Source organism: Zea mays, chromosome 4, assembly GCF_902167145.1.
Source record: "Zea mays cultivar B73 chromosome 4, Zm-B73-REFERENCE-NAM-5.0, whole genome shotgun sequence".
NCBI classification, from domain to species: domain Eukaryota; kingdom Viridiplantae; phylum Streptophyta; class Magnoliopsida; order Poales; family Poaceae; genus Zea; species Zea mays.
This window is the reverse complement of record NC_050099.1, coordinates 241,196,892-241,209,970: the sequence shown is the minus strand read 5'-3', so window position 1 is coordinate 241,209,970 and position 13,079 is coordinate 241,196,892.

Genomic DNA, 13,079 nt, shown 5'->3' with positions numbered 1-13,079 from the left:
CCAAGATGTGCCTCGCCCTTCGCTTTCTTGTAAGTCTTCTTCTTTTCCCTCTTCTTTTCTTGATCCTGGTCACTATCATTATCAGGACAGTTAGCAATAAAGTGACCAACCTTACCACACTTGAAGCAGGAGCGCTTCCCCTTCGTCTTGCTCTTGTTGGGGTGCTCCTTGCGACCTTTGAGCGCCGTCTTGAAGCGCTTGATGATGAGGGCCATTTCATCTTCATTTAGCCCGGCTGCCTCAACTTGCGCCACCTTGCTAGGTAGCGCCTCCCTGCTACTTGTTGCTTTGAGAGCAACGGTTTGAGGCTCGTATATTGGGCCATTCAACGCCTCATCAACGTATCTCGCCTCCTTGATCATCATTCGCCCGCTCACAAACTTTCCGAGTATTTCCACGGGCGTCATCTTGATGTACCTAGGATTCTCACGAATAGAGTTTACAAGATGAGGATCAAGGACAGTGAAAGACCTTAGCATAAGTCGGACGACGTCATGGTCCGTCCATCTCGTGCTTCCATATCTTCTTGTCTTGTTGACCAGGGTCTTGAGCCTATTGTACGTTTGAGTTGGCTCCTCTCCCTTGATCATTGCGAACCTTCCTAGTTCGCCTTCCACCAACTCCATCTTGGTGAGCATGGTGATGTTGTTCCCCTCATGCGAGATCTTAAGGGTGTCCCAGATCTGCTTGGCGTTGTCCAAGCCGCTCACCTTATTGTACTCTTCCCTATACAAGGATGCTAAAAGAACAGTAGTAGCTTGTGCATTTTTATGGATTTGTTCATTGATAAACATGGAGTTATCCGAACTATAAAATTGCATCCCATTTTCTACTATCTCCCATATACTTGGATGAAGAGAAAACAAGTGGCTACACATTTTGTGACTCCAAAATCCGTAGTCCTCTCCATCAAAGTGTGGGGGTTTACCCAGTGGAATGGAAAGCAAATGAGCATTGGAATTATGCGGAATACGAGAATAATCAAAATAAAAGTTCGAGTTAACCATTTTCTTTTTCTCCTCGTATTCGTCGTCCTTTTGAGAAGAGGAAGATTCGTCGCTGTCGTAGTAGACAACCTTCCTGATGCGCCTCTTCTTCTTTCCATCTTTCTTCTTTTGACTCGAGCCGGAGTCATTGACTTTGTCATCCCTTGGCTCGTTGAAGATGGACTCCTTCTCATTGTCGTTGACCACCATCCCCTTTCCCTTAGGATCCATCTCTTCGGGCGATTAGTCCCTTTCTTGAAGAGAACAACTCTGATACCAATTGAGAGCACCTAGAAGGGGGGTGAATAGGTGATCCTGTAAAAACTTGAAACTTAAAGCCACAAACTTGATTAAGTGTTAGCACAATGAAATCAAGTGGCTAAGGAGAGCTCTTGTGAACCACAATTGACACAGTGAGAACAAGCACAAGAGACACAGAGATTTATCCCGTGGTTCGGCCAAGTACAACACTTGCCTAGTCCACGTTGTGGCGTCCCAATGGACGAGAGTTGCACTCAACTCCTTTCAAGTGATCTAATGATCAACTTGAATACCATGGTGTTCTTTTTTCTTTACTCTTTCCCGTTTGCGAGGAATCTCCACAACTTGGAGCCTCTCGCCCTTATAATGAAATGATCACAAAGAAGCACATATGTAAGAGTGGGAAGAGCAACACACACAAGCCTCAAAGCACGAGCACAAACACGCACACAAGTCACAACTTGAGCTCTAAGATCACACACGGATAGGGCTGACAATGGGCCTCAAATTTTACACTATAAAACTTAAGGATCGAATCGGATTAGGATCGGGCTTTGCTTCTATTCATCTTTGAACTACAAATTATTTAGGGCCTTAACAAATTGTGAAGAGGCATTTGGATCACGATCCATTACCACCCCTACACACGGAGTTCTCAACTCAAGATGAGCTCAAATTGCTATCACAACAAATCAAATGCGCTAGAGAGATGTCTTGGTGCTAAGAGATGATCAAAGAATGCTTGGTGTACTCCTTCATGTGCCTAGGGGTCCCTTTTATAGCCCCAAGGCAGCTAGGAGCCGTTGAGAGCAATCCAGGAAGGCAAATCTTGTCTTGTGTCGACTGGTGCACCGGACAGTCCGGTGCAGATTTCTTTCCTATCCTAGCGCAGCCGACCGTTGGCGATTTGGAGCCGTTGGCACACCGGACACTGTCCGGTGCACACCGGACAGTCCGGTGCCCCCTTCAGACCGTTGGCTCGGCCACGCGTCACGCGCGGATTGTGCGGCCGACCGTTGGCTCGCCCGACCGTTGGCTCACCGGACAGTCCGGTGCACCACCGGACAGTCCGGTGATTTTTAGTCGTACGCCGCCGTCGAGTTCCCGAGAGCGGCCAGTTGACCAGCGCCAGCCTGGTGCACCGGACACTGTCTGGTGCACCACCGGACAGTCCGGTGCACCCAGACTGAGCAGAGTCTTGGCTGCTCGAGCCAAGTCTTTTCCATGTGTCTTTTCTCTGATTCTAGCACTTAGACAAATATGTTAGTACACAAAAACCAATGTACTAAGTCTAGAATCATACCTTTGTGTTGATTTGCACTTCTTCCACAATTTGGCATAGTTTAACACATAACCATTTGTGTTGGACACTTAATCACCAATATACTTAGAAATGGCCCAAGGGCACATTTCACTTTCACTTCGGAGAAGCTGAGAAGAAACTTATTCGTTTTGCCGGAGAAGAAACCACTCCAGAGCCCAAAAATGACGAAGTAGTAGTTTTCAAAAGCTTTTTCAGAGTAGGATTGTGGTTTCCACTTCACGAGATGATTGGAGATGTTTTGGATAATTATGAAATCTATCTTCATCAGCTGACCCCTAACGCTATCGTTAGGCTCAGCGTCTTCATCTGGGCTCTTCGAAGCCAAGGAATGGACCCGAATGCTGAAGCTTTCTACCGAGTGCACGAATTGCATTATCAAACGAAGGCCAGAGAAGACGAGTTACATGAAAATTTTGGTTGTTATAACTTCACGTATCGCAAGGATACGAAGGCTCTGGTGCTCAACTATCGTACCAAGTGGCCAACCGACTGGAAAAGTGAATGGTTCTATATCAAGGCCGATGAGAAGAAGAGGGAGAAGTTGAAGACGATGGTCCTGAGCCCACTGAGTTTAAGCTTCGGACTGACTAGGCCCCTGTGCCGCATGACGTCGGGGTCACCATGTCAACAAGCTTGAGAGCACCTAGAGGGGGGTGAATAGGTGATCCTGTAAAAACTTAACACCACAAACTTGATTAACAGTTAGAGCAATGGAATCAAGTGAGTAGAGAGGAGAGCTCTTGTGAAACACAATAGACACAGTAAGACAAGCACAAGAGACACGAGGATTTATCCCGTGGTTCGGCCAAGTACAAAACTTGCCTACTCCACGTTGTGGCGTCCCAACGGATGAGAGTTGCACTCAACTCCTCTCAAGCGATCCAATGATCAACTTGAATACCACGGTGTTCTTCTTTTCTTTACTCTTTTCCCGTTTGCGAGGAATCTCCACAAATTGGAGTCTCTCGCCCTTACAACAAGAATCAATATGAAGCACAAGAGTAAGAGAGGGAAGCAACACACTCAAAACCACAGCAAATACGCACACACAAGATCAAGACTTGAGCTCAAGACAGTTTCTCGAGGTTCTCACTAGAACGGAGCTCAAATCACTAAGAATGTCGAACAAGTGCGCAAGAATGAAGTGTGAGTGATCAACAATGCTTAAGAAATGTTTGGTGTGCTCCTCCATGCGCCTAGGGGCCCTTTTATAGCCCCAAGGCAGCTAGGAGCCGTTGAGAGCATTTCAAGAAGGCAATTCTTGCCTTCTGTCGCCTGGCGCACCGGACAGTCCGGTGCACCACCGGACATTGTCCGGTGTGGATTTCTTTCCTTCTTTGGCGAAGCCGACCGTTGGCGCTTTGGAGCCGTTGGCGCACCGGACACTGTCCGGTGCACACCGGACAGTCCGGTGCCCCTTCTGACCGTTGACTCTTGCCACACGTCGCGTGCGGATTATGCGGCCGACCGTTGGCCCGACCGACTGTTGGCTCACCGGACAGTCCGGTGCACCACCGGACAGTCCGGTGATTTATAGCCGTACGCCGTTAATTGCTTCCTGAGAGCAGCCAGTTGACAGACGTCGGCTTGGCGCACCGGACACTGTCCGGTGCACCCAGACCGAGCTGTCTTTGACTGAACAAAGCCATCTCTTTTCCAACTTGATTTCTCATGTTTCCAGCACTTAGACACAATACATTAGTCTCCAAAACAATGTACTAAGTCTTAGAAACATACCTTTTCACTTGATTTGCACTTTGTCCATCACTTTGCCTAGATTAACATAAGTCCACTTGTGTTGGCACTCAATCACCAAAATACTTAGAAATGGCCCAAGGGCACATTTCCCTTTCAATCTCCCCCTTTTTGGTGATTTATGCCAACACAATAAAAAGCAACTAAAGGAAGTGCAACATCAATGCAAATGAAAACACAAATTTGTTTTGTCTCAAATTTGGCATATTTGGATCATTCTTTGCCACCACTTGGTTTTGTTTTTGCAAATCAAACTCAATTCCCTATCTCTAAGTCAAACACACTTGTTGAGGCGTAAAGAGAGTTGTTTCAAGAGAAATTGATCAGAGATTCAAAAACTCCCCCTTTTTCCATAATCAAGCCTTTTCCCCACAAGAGACCAATGTTTTGACAATAAGAGACAAACACGAGAATTTTGACAAACAAAAACTCTAACTCTACTATTTTCAAAATTCTCAAGTGGTAGCTGATCCATTTCTTGCTTTGGCCTTATTTTCTCCCCCTTTGGCATCAAGCACCAAAACGGAATCAATTTTGGCCCTCTAACCTCATTGCCTAACCAAAATCTTCAACTAAGAGTAAAAAGGCAATAGGAGTGCAAAGATGAACTTGGAATTAGTTACTCTTTCATCGGAGTGCAGTGGAAGTCTTGCATGGTCCAAGTCCACCTTTTCCCTTTCAAACCTCCTTTGAGACTAAATTAAGCAAACTCAAGCACACAGTTAGTCTCAAAGGGTCAAGTTGTAGCACATCTCCCCCTAAATATGTGCATCACTTGCAAATGGACTTGTGAGGTCCGGGGAGTGTTTGTACAACTTGAGCACCATAAATAAACAACAAAATGCATTAAGGAACATGATCAAGGCATAAAACATATGTATGCTATAAATCAATCTAGGTTCCGCGAATCTAAGACATTTAGCTCACTACGCAGCTTGCAAAAGGTCGACTCATCTAGAGGCTTGGTAAATATATCGGCTAGCTGGTTCTCGGTGCTAACATGAAACACTTCGATATCTCCCTTTTGCTGGTGGTCTCTCAAAAAGTGATGCCGGATGTCAATGTGCTTTGTGCGGCTGTGTTCAACAGGATTATCCGCCATGCGGATAGCACTCTCATTATCACATAGGAGTGGGACTTTGCTCAAATTGTAGCCAAAGTCCCTCAGGGTTTGCCTCATCCAAAGTAGTTGCGTGCAACACTGTCCTGCGGCAACATACTCGGCCTCAGCGGTGGATAGGGCAACGGAGGTTTGTTTCTTAGAACTCCACAACACCAGGGACCTTCATAAGAATTGCACGTCCCCGATGTGCTCTTCCTATCGACCTTACATCCAGCATAATCGGAATCTGAATATCCAATCAAGTCAAAGGTAGACCCCTTTGGATACCAGATCCCGAAGCAAGGCGTAGCGACTAAATATCTAAGAATTCGCTTCACGGCCACTAAGTGACACTCCCTTGGATCAGATTGAAATCTAGCACACATGCATACGCTAAGCATAATATCCGGTCTACTAGCTCATAAATAAAGTAAAGACCCTATCATAGACCAGTATGCCTTTTGATCAACGGACTTACCTCCTTTGTTGAGGTCGGTGTGTCCGTCGGTTCCCATTGGAGTCTTTGCGGGCTTGGCGTCCTTCATCCCAAACTACTTGATCAAGTCTTGCGTGTACTTCGTTTGGGAGATGAAGGTTTCATCCTTGAGTTGCTTCACTTGGAACCCAAGGAAATAGCTTAACTCGCCCATCATCGACATCTCGAACTTTTTAGTCATCACCCTACTAAACTCTTCACAAGACTTTTGGTTAGTAGAACCAAATATTATGTCATCGACATAAATTTGGCACACAAATAAATCGCCATCACATGTCTTAGTGAAAAGAGTTGGGTCGGCTTTCCCAACCTTGAAAGCATTAGCAATTAAAAAGTCTCTAAGGCATTCATACCATGCTCTTGGGGCTTGCTTAAGTCCATAGAGCGCCTTAGAGAGCTTACACACGTGGTCGGGGTACCGTTCATCTTCGAAGCCAGGGGGTTGCTCCACGTACACCTCCTCCTTGATTGGCCCGTTGAGGAAAGCGCTCTTCACATCCATTTGGAACAACCTGAAAGAATGGTGAGTAGCATAGGCTAACAATATGCGAATTGACTCTAGCCTAGCCACAGGAGCAAAAGACTCCTCAAAGTCCAAACCTGCGACTTGGGCATAACCTTTTGCCACAAGTCGTGCCTTGTTCCTTGTCACCACCCCGTGCTCGTCTTGTTTGTTGCGGAACACCCACTTGGTTCCCACAACATTTTGCTTGGGACGAGGCACCAGTGTCCAAACTTCATTTCTCTTGAAGTTGTTGAGCTCCTCTTGCATGGCCAACACCCAGTCCGGATCTAGCAAGGCCTCTTCTACCCTGAAAGGCTCAATAGAAGAGACAAAGGAGTAATGCTCACAAAAATTCACTAATCTAGAACGAGTAGTTACTCCCTTGCTTATGTCACCCAATATTTGGTCGACGAGATGATTCCTTTGAATCGTCGCTCGAACTTGGGTTGGAGGTGCCGATTGTGCTTCTTCCTCCATTAAGTGATCATCTTGTGCTCCCCCTTGATCACATGCCTCCTCTTGATGAACCTGTTCATCTTCTTGAGTTGGGGGATGCACCATTGTTGAGGAAGAAGGTTGATCTTGCTCCTTTTGTTCAAGTGGCCTCACATCTCCAATCGCCATGGTGCGCATTTCGGTCGTTGGAACGTTTTCTTCATCTACATCATCAAGATCAACAACTTGTTCTCTTGGAGAGCCATTAGTCTCATCAAATACAATGTCGCTAGAGACTTCAACCAAACCCGATGATTTGTTGAAGACCCTATACGCCTTTGTATTTGAGTCATAACCTAACAAAAACCCTTCTACAGCTTTGGGAGCAAACTTAGAATTTCTACCTTTCTTCACTAGAATGTAACATTTGCTCCCAAATACACGAAAGTAAGACACATTGGGTTTGTTACCGGTTAGAAGCTCATATGAAGTCTTCTTGAGGAGGCGATGAAGATACACCCGGTTTATGGCGTGGCAAGCCGTGCTCATGGCTTCCGTCCAAAAACGTTCGGGCGTCTTGAATTCACCAAGCATCGTCCTCGCCATGTCTAGTAGCGTCCTGTTCTTCCTTTCTACCACACCATTTTGCTGTGGTGTGTAGCGGAGAACTCGTGCTTGATTCCTTCCTCCTCAAGATACTCCTCCACTTGAAGGTTCTTGAACTCAGACCCATTGTTGCTCCTTATCTTCTTCACTTTGAGCTCAAACTCGTTTTGGGCTCTCCTTAGGAAGCGCTTGAGGGTCCCTTGGGTTTCAGATTTATCCTGCAAAAAGAATACCCAAGTGAAGCGGGAAAAATCATCAACTATAACAAGACCATACTTACTTCCTCCTATGCTCAGATAGGCGACGGGTCCGAAGAGGTCCATATGAAGTAACTCCAGGGGTCTTGATGTTGTCATCACATTTTTGGCATGATGAGAGTTTCCCACTTGTTTACCTGCTTGACAAGCTACACACGGTCTATCTTTTTCGAAAGTTACATTAGTTAGACCTATCACGTGTTCTCCCTTTAGAAGTTTGTGTAGGTTCTTCATCCCCACATGTGCTAAACGGCGATGCCACAGCCAGCCCATGCTAGTCTTAGCAATTAAGCATGCATCTAGACTGGCCTCCTCTTTTGCAAAATCAACTAAATAAAGTTTGTCGACTAGTACACCCTTAAAAGCTAGTGAACCATCACTTCTTCTAAAGACAGACACATCTACATTTGTGAATAAACAGTTATATCCCATATTACACAGTTGACTCACAGACAACAAGTTATATCCGAGTGACTCAACTAAGAACACATTAGAAATAGAGTGCTCGGATGAAATAGCAATTTTTCCTAACCCTTTCACCTTGCCTTGGTTCCTCACCGAATATGATTGAATCTTGGGGATCCTTGTTCTTGACGTAGGAAGAGAACATCCTCTTTTCCCCCGTCATGTGGTTTGTGCACATGCTGTCGATAATCTAGCTTGAGCCCCCGGATGCATAAACCTGCAAGGTAAATTTAGGCTTGGGTCTTAGGTACCCAACTCTTGTTGGGTCCTACAAGGTTAGTACAAATAGCCTTAGGGACCCAAATGCAAGTTTTATCTCCCTTGCATTTTGCCCCTAATTTTCTAGCAACTATCTTCTTATCCTTTCTACAAATAGCAAAGGAAGCATTTAAAGCATGATAGATTGTAGAAGGTTCATTACTTATTTTCCTAGGTACATGAGCATTTCTCCTAGGCATATGTTGAATGACATTTTTTCTAACCAAACTTCTATCATACATCATAGAAGAACTTGAAGCTAACATTGCATTTGAATCATAAGCATGTGAAACAACATCATTGCAACTTCTATCATGATGAACATTCCTAGAATATTTCCTATCATGGTATAAGAAAGCATGGTTCTTTTGAATGCTATTTGCCATAGGGGCCTTCCCTTTCTCCTTGATGGAGATGGGAGCCTTATGACTTGTCAAGTTCTTGACTTCCCTCTTGAAGCCAAGACCATCCTTAATTGAGGGGTGTCTACCAATCGTGTAGGCATCCCTTGCAAATTTTAGTTTGTCAAAATCATTTTTGCTAGTCTTAAGTTGAGCATTAAGACTAGCCACTTCACCATTTAGTTTAGAAATGCAAACTAGATGTTCACTACAAGCATCAATATTTAAATCTTTACACCTATTGCAAATTGCAACATGTTCTACACAAGATGTTCATTTAGTAGCTATTTCTAACTTAGCATTCAAATCATCATTTATGCTCTTTAAGCTAGAAATAGAGTCATGGCATGAAGACAATTCACAAGAAAGTATTTCATTCCTCTTAGTTTCTAAAGCAAGGGATTTTTGTGCCTCTACAAACTTATCATGTTCTTCATACAAAAGATCCTCTTGCTTTTCTAATAACCTGTTCTTATCATTCAATGCATCAATTAATTCATTAATTTTATCAACCTTAGTTCTATCTAGGCCCTTGAATAAACATGAATAGTCTATTTCATCATCGCTAGATTCTTCATTACTTGAGGAAGCGTAAGTACTAGTATTATGAGTGCTTACCTTCTTTTCCCTTGCCATGAGGCAGGTGTGATGCTCGTTGGGGAAGAGGGCCGACTTGTTGAAGGCGGTGGCGGCGAGTCCTTCGTTGTCGGAGTTAGACGACGAACAATCTGAGTCCCACTCCATGCCAAGGTGTGCCTCGCCCTTAGCCTTCTTGTAAGCCTTCTTCTTTTCCCTCTTGTTCCCTTGTTCCTGGTCATTATCATTATCGGGACAATTTGCGATAAAATGACCAATCTTACCACATTTGAAGCATGAACGCTTCCCCTTTGTCTTGTTCTTGTTGGGATGCTCCTTGCGACCCCTTAGCGCCGTCTTGAAGCGCTTGATGATGAGGGCCATTTCTTCATTATTAAGTCCGGCCGCCTCAACTTGTGCCACCTTGCTAGGTAGCGCCTCCTTGCTCCTCGTTGCTTTGAGAGCAATGGTTTGAGGCTCTTGGATTGGGCCATTCAACGCATCATCAACGTATCTAGCCTCCTTGATCATCATCCGCCCACTTACGAACTTTCCAAGTATCTCCTCGGGCGTCATCTTGGTGTACCTAGGATTCTCACGAATATTGTTCACAAGATGTGGATCAAGGACAGTAAAAGACCTTAGCATTAGGCGGACGACGTCGTGGTCCGTCCATCGCGTGCTTCCATAGCTCCTTATTTTGTTGACGAGGGTCTTGAGCCGGTTGTACGTTTGGGTTGGCTCCTCGCCCCTGATCATTGCGAATCTCCCAAGTTCGCCTTCCACCAACTCCATCTTGGTGAGCATGGTGACGTCGTTCCCCTCATGTGAGATTTTGAGGGTGTCCCAAATCTGCTTGGCGTTGTCCAAGCCGCTCACCTTATGGTATTCATCCCTGCACAATGAAGCTAGAAGAACAGTAGTAGCTTGTGCATTTTTGTGAATTTGCTCATTAATGAACATGGGACTATCCGTACTATCAAAGTGCATTCCATTTTCTACTATCTCCCATATACTTGGATGGAGAGAGAACAAGTGGCTACGCATTTTGTGACTCCAAAATCCGTAGTCCTCTCCATCAAAGTGGAGGGGTTTTCCGAGGGGAATGGAAAGCAAATGAGCAGTGGAACTTTGCGGAATATGAGAATAATCAAAGGAAAAGTTTGAATTAACCGTCTTCTTTTTCTCGTAGTCGATGTCGTCATCCTTTTGGGAAGAGGAAGATTCGTCGCTGTCGTAGTAGACTATCTCCTTGATGCGCCTTGTTTTCTTCTTCCTCCCGTCTTTTCTTTTGTGGACCGAGCCTGAGTCAGTAGGCTTGTCATCCTTTGGATCATTGACGAAGGACTCCTTCTCCTTATCATTGACCACCATCCCCTTGCCCCTAGGATCCATCTCTTCGGGCGATTAGTCCCTTTCTTGAAGAGAACGGCTCCAATACCAATTGAGAGCACCTAAAGGGGGGTGAATAGGTGATCCTGTAAAAACTTAACACCACAAACTTGATTAACAGTTAGAGCAATGGAATCAAGTGAGTAGAGAGGAGAGCTCTTGTGAAACACAATAGACACAATAAGACAAGCACAAGAGACACGAGGATTTATCCCGTGGTTCGGCCAAGTACAAAACTTGCCTACTCCACGTTGTGGCGTCCCAACAGACGAGAGTTGCACTCAACTCCTCTCAAGTGATCCAATGATCAACTTGAATACCACGGTGTTCTTCTTTTCTTTACTCTTTTCCCGTTTGCGAGGAATCTCCACAAATTGGAGTCTCTCGCCCTTACAACAAGAATCAATATGAAGCACAAGAGTAAGGGAGGGAAGCAACACACTCAAAACCACAGCAAATACGCACACACAAGATCAAGACTTGAGCTCAAGATAGTTTCTCGAGGTTCTCACTAGAACGGAGCTCAAATCACTAAGAATGTCGAACAAGTGCGCAAGAATGAAGTGTGAGTGATCAACAATGCTTAAGGAATGCTTGGTGTGCTCCTCCATGCGCCTAGGGGTCCCTTTTATAGCCCCAAGGCAGCTAGGAGCCGTTGAGAGCATTTCAAGAAGGCAATTCTTGCCTTCTGTCGCCTGGCGCACCGGACAGTCCGGTGCACCACCGGACACTATTCGGTGTGGATTTCTTTCCTTCTTTGGCGAAGCCGACCGTTGGCGCTTTGGAGCCGTTGGCGCACCGGACAGTCCGGTGCCCCTTCTGACCGTTGGCTCTTGCCACGCGTCGCGCGCGGATTATGCGGCCGACCGTTGGCCCGGCCGACTGTTGGCTCACTGGACAGTCCGGTGATTTATAGTCGTACACCGTTAATTGCTTCCCGAGAGCAGCCAGTTGACAGACGTCGGCCTGGCGCATCGGACACTGTCCGGTGCACCACCGAACAGTCCGGTGCACCCAGACAGAGCTGTCTTTGACTAAACAAAGCCATCTCTTTTCCAACTTGATTTCTCCTGTTTCCAGCACTTAGACACAATACATTAGTCTCCAAAACAATGTACTAAGTCTTAGAAACATACCTTTTCACTTGATTTGCACTTTGTCCATCACTTTGCCTAGATTAACATAAGTCCACTTGTGTTGGCACTCAATCACCAAAATACTTAGAAATGGCCCAAGGGCACATTTCCCTTTCAAAGCTGTAGTAGAATTCAGGGTGGTGGTTGAACAGATTAGCACCAGAGATCTAGTGCAAGAATACCTGGCCAACAGGGTGTCTCCAACGTTGAGTGAATGGAGTATGCCAAAGCTGAAAGGAACAAGGAAGAAGAATGAACTTGTTCGATTGCCCTATCGCTTCAAATTTGAAAAACAATTCAAAGATCCTTGCCAAGTGTGGCTAGAAATGATTGAAACTATGTGCAACGAAATTTTGGGTAATTATACCAAAAAAGAAGATCAACTGATGACTGCATCCTTCGGCACCCGACCAAAACGAAGGTTGAATCAGGTAATGGATGCCTTAAACTTTGAATACCCTAACTATGAACGACTAAGCACGGGTGCCAAAGGTCCAAAGAGAAAGAGGATTGTCAGTGTTCTAAGCAGACAGGCTACTAGGATGGTGAAAGAGGATGAAGAAGCTCTGAAAAAGAGAAAATCCAATCCTGAGCCGAAGGTGACTATTTCGAAGAAGAGAAGGGATGCAACTCCGGAGCCTAAAACAACTGAGATAGAAGAAACTCCTTCAACACCTTCTGTTGCTGAAGTTGAAGAAATTTTAAAGGTAATGACCGAATTCTTACCTATCAAGCTGCTTAGTCCACTGGGGCTGCAACTGACGAAGCTTTTACAGAAGAAGGACGAGCCTTCGGCAGCAAAGAAGGCGGTTGGGCCAAAAAAGCGAAGAATTGTTACCGTTATGCAAGCTATTGAAGAAACGCCACCGCCGGCCTCAGCATAAAAAATAACACCAGCTGCCGAAGTTGCTGCTTCTGCCGAAGTTGCGACTGCCGAAGATACCAACCTGGAGAGTACATTATCTGCTATCGATAAAGTGCTCTTGGATTTGGCTACGGAAGAGACTACTGCTGCTGCAGAAGAAGTCCTGGCCACAGTGCCTGAAAAAGGGAAGGAAATTGCCGAAGATATTTCGGAAGAAAAGGGCTTCAACTTCCAAAATATAATTGGTCAAGAATTATCC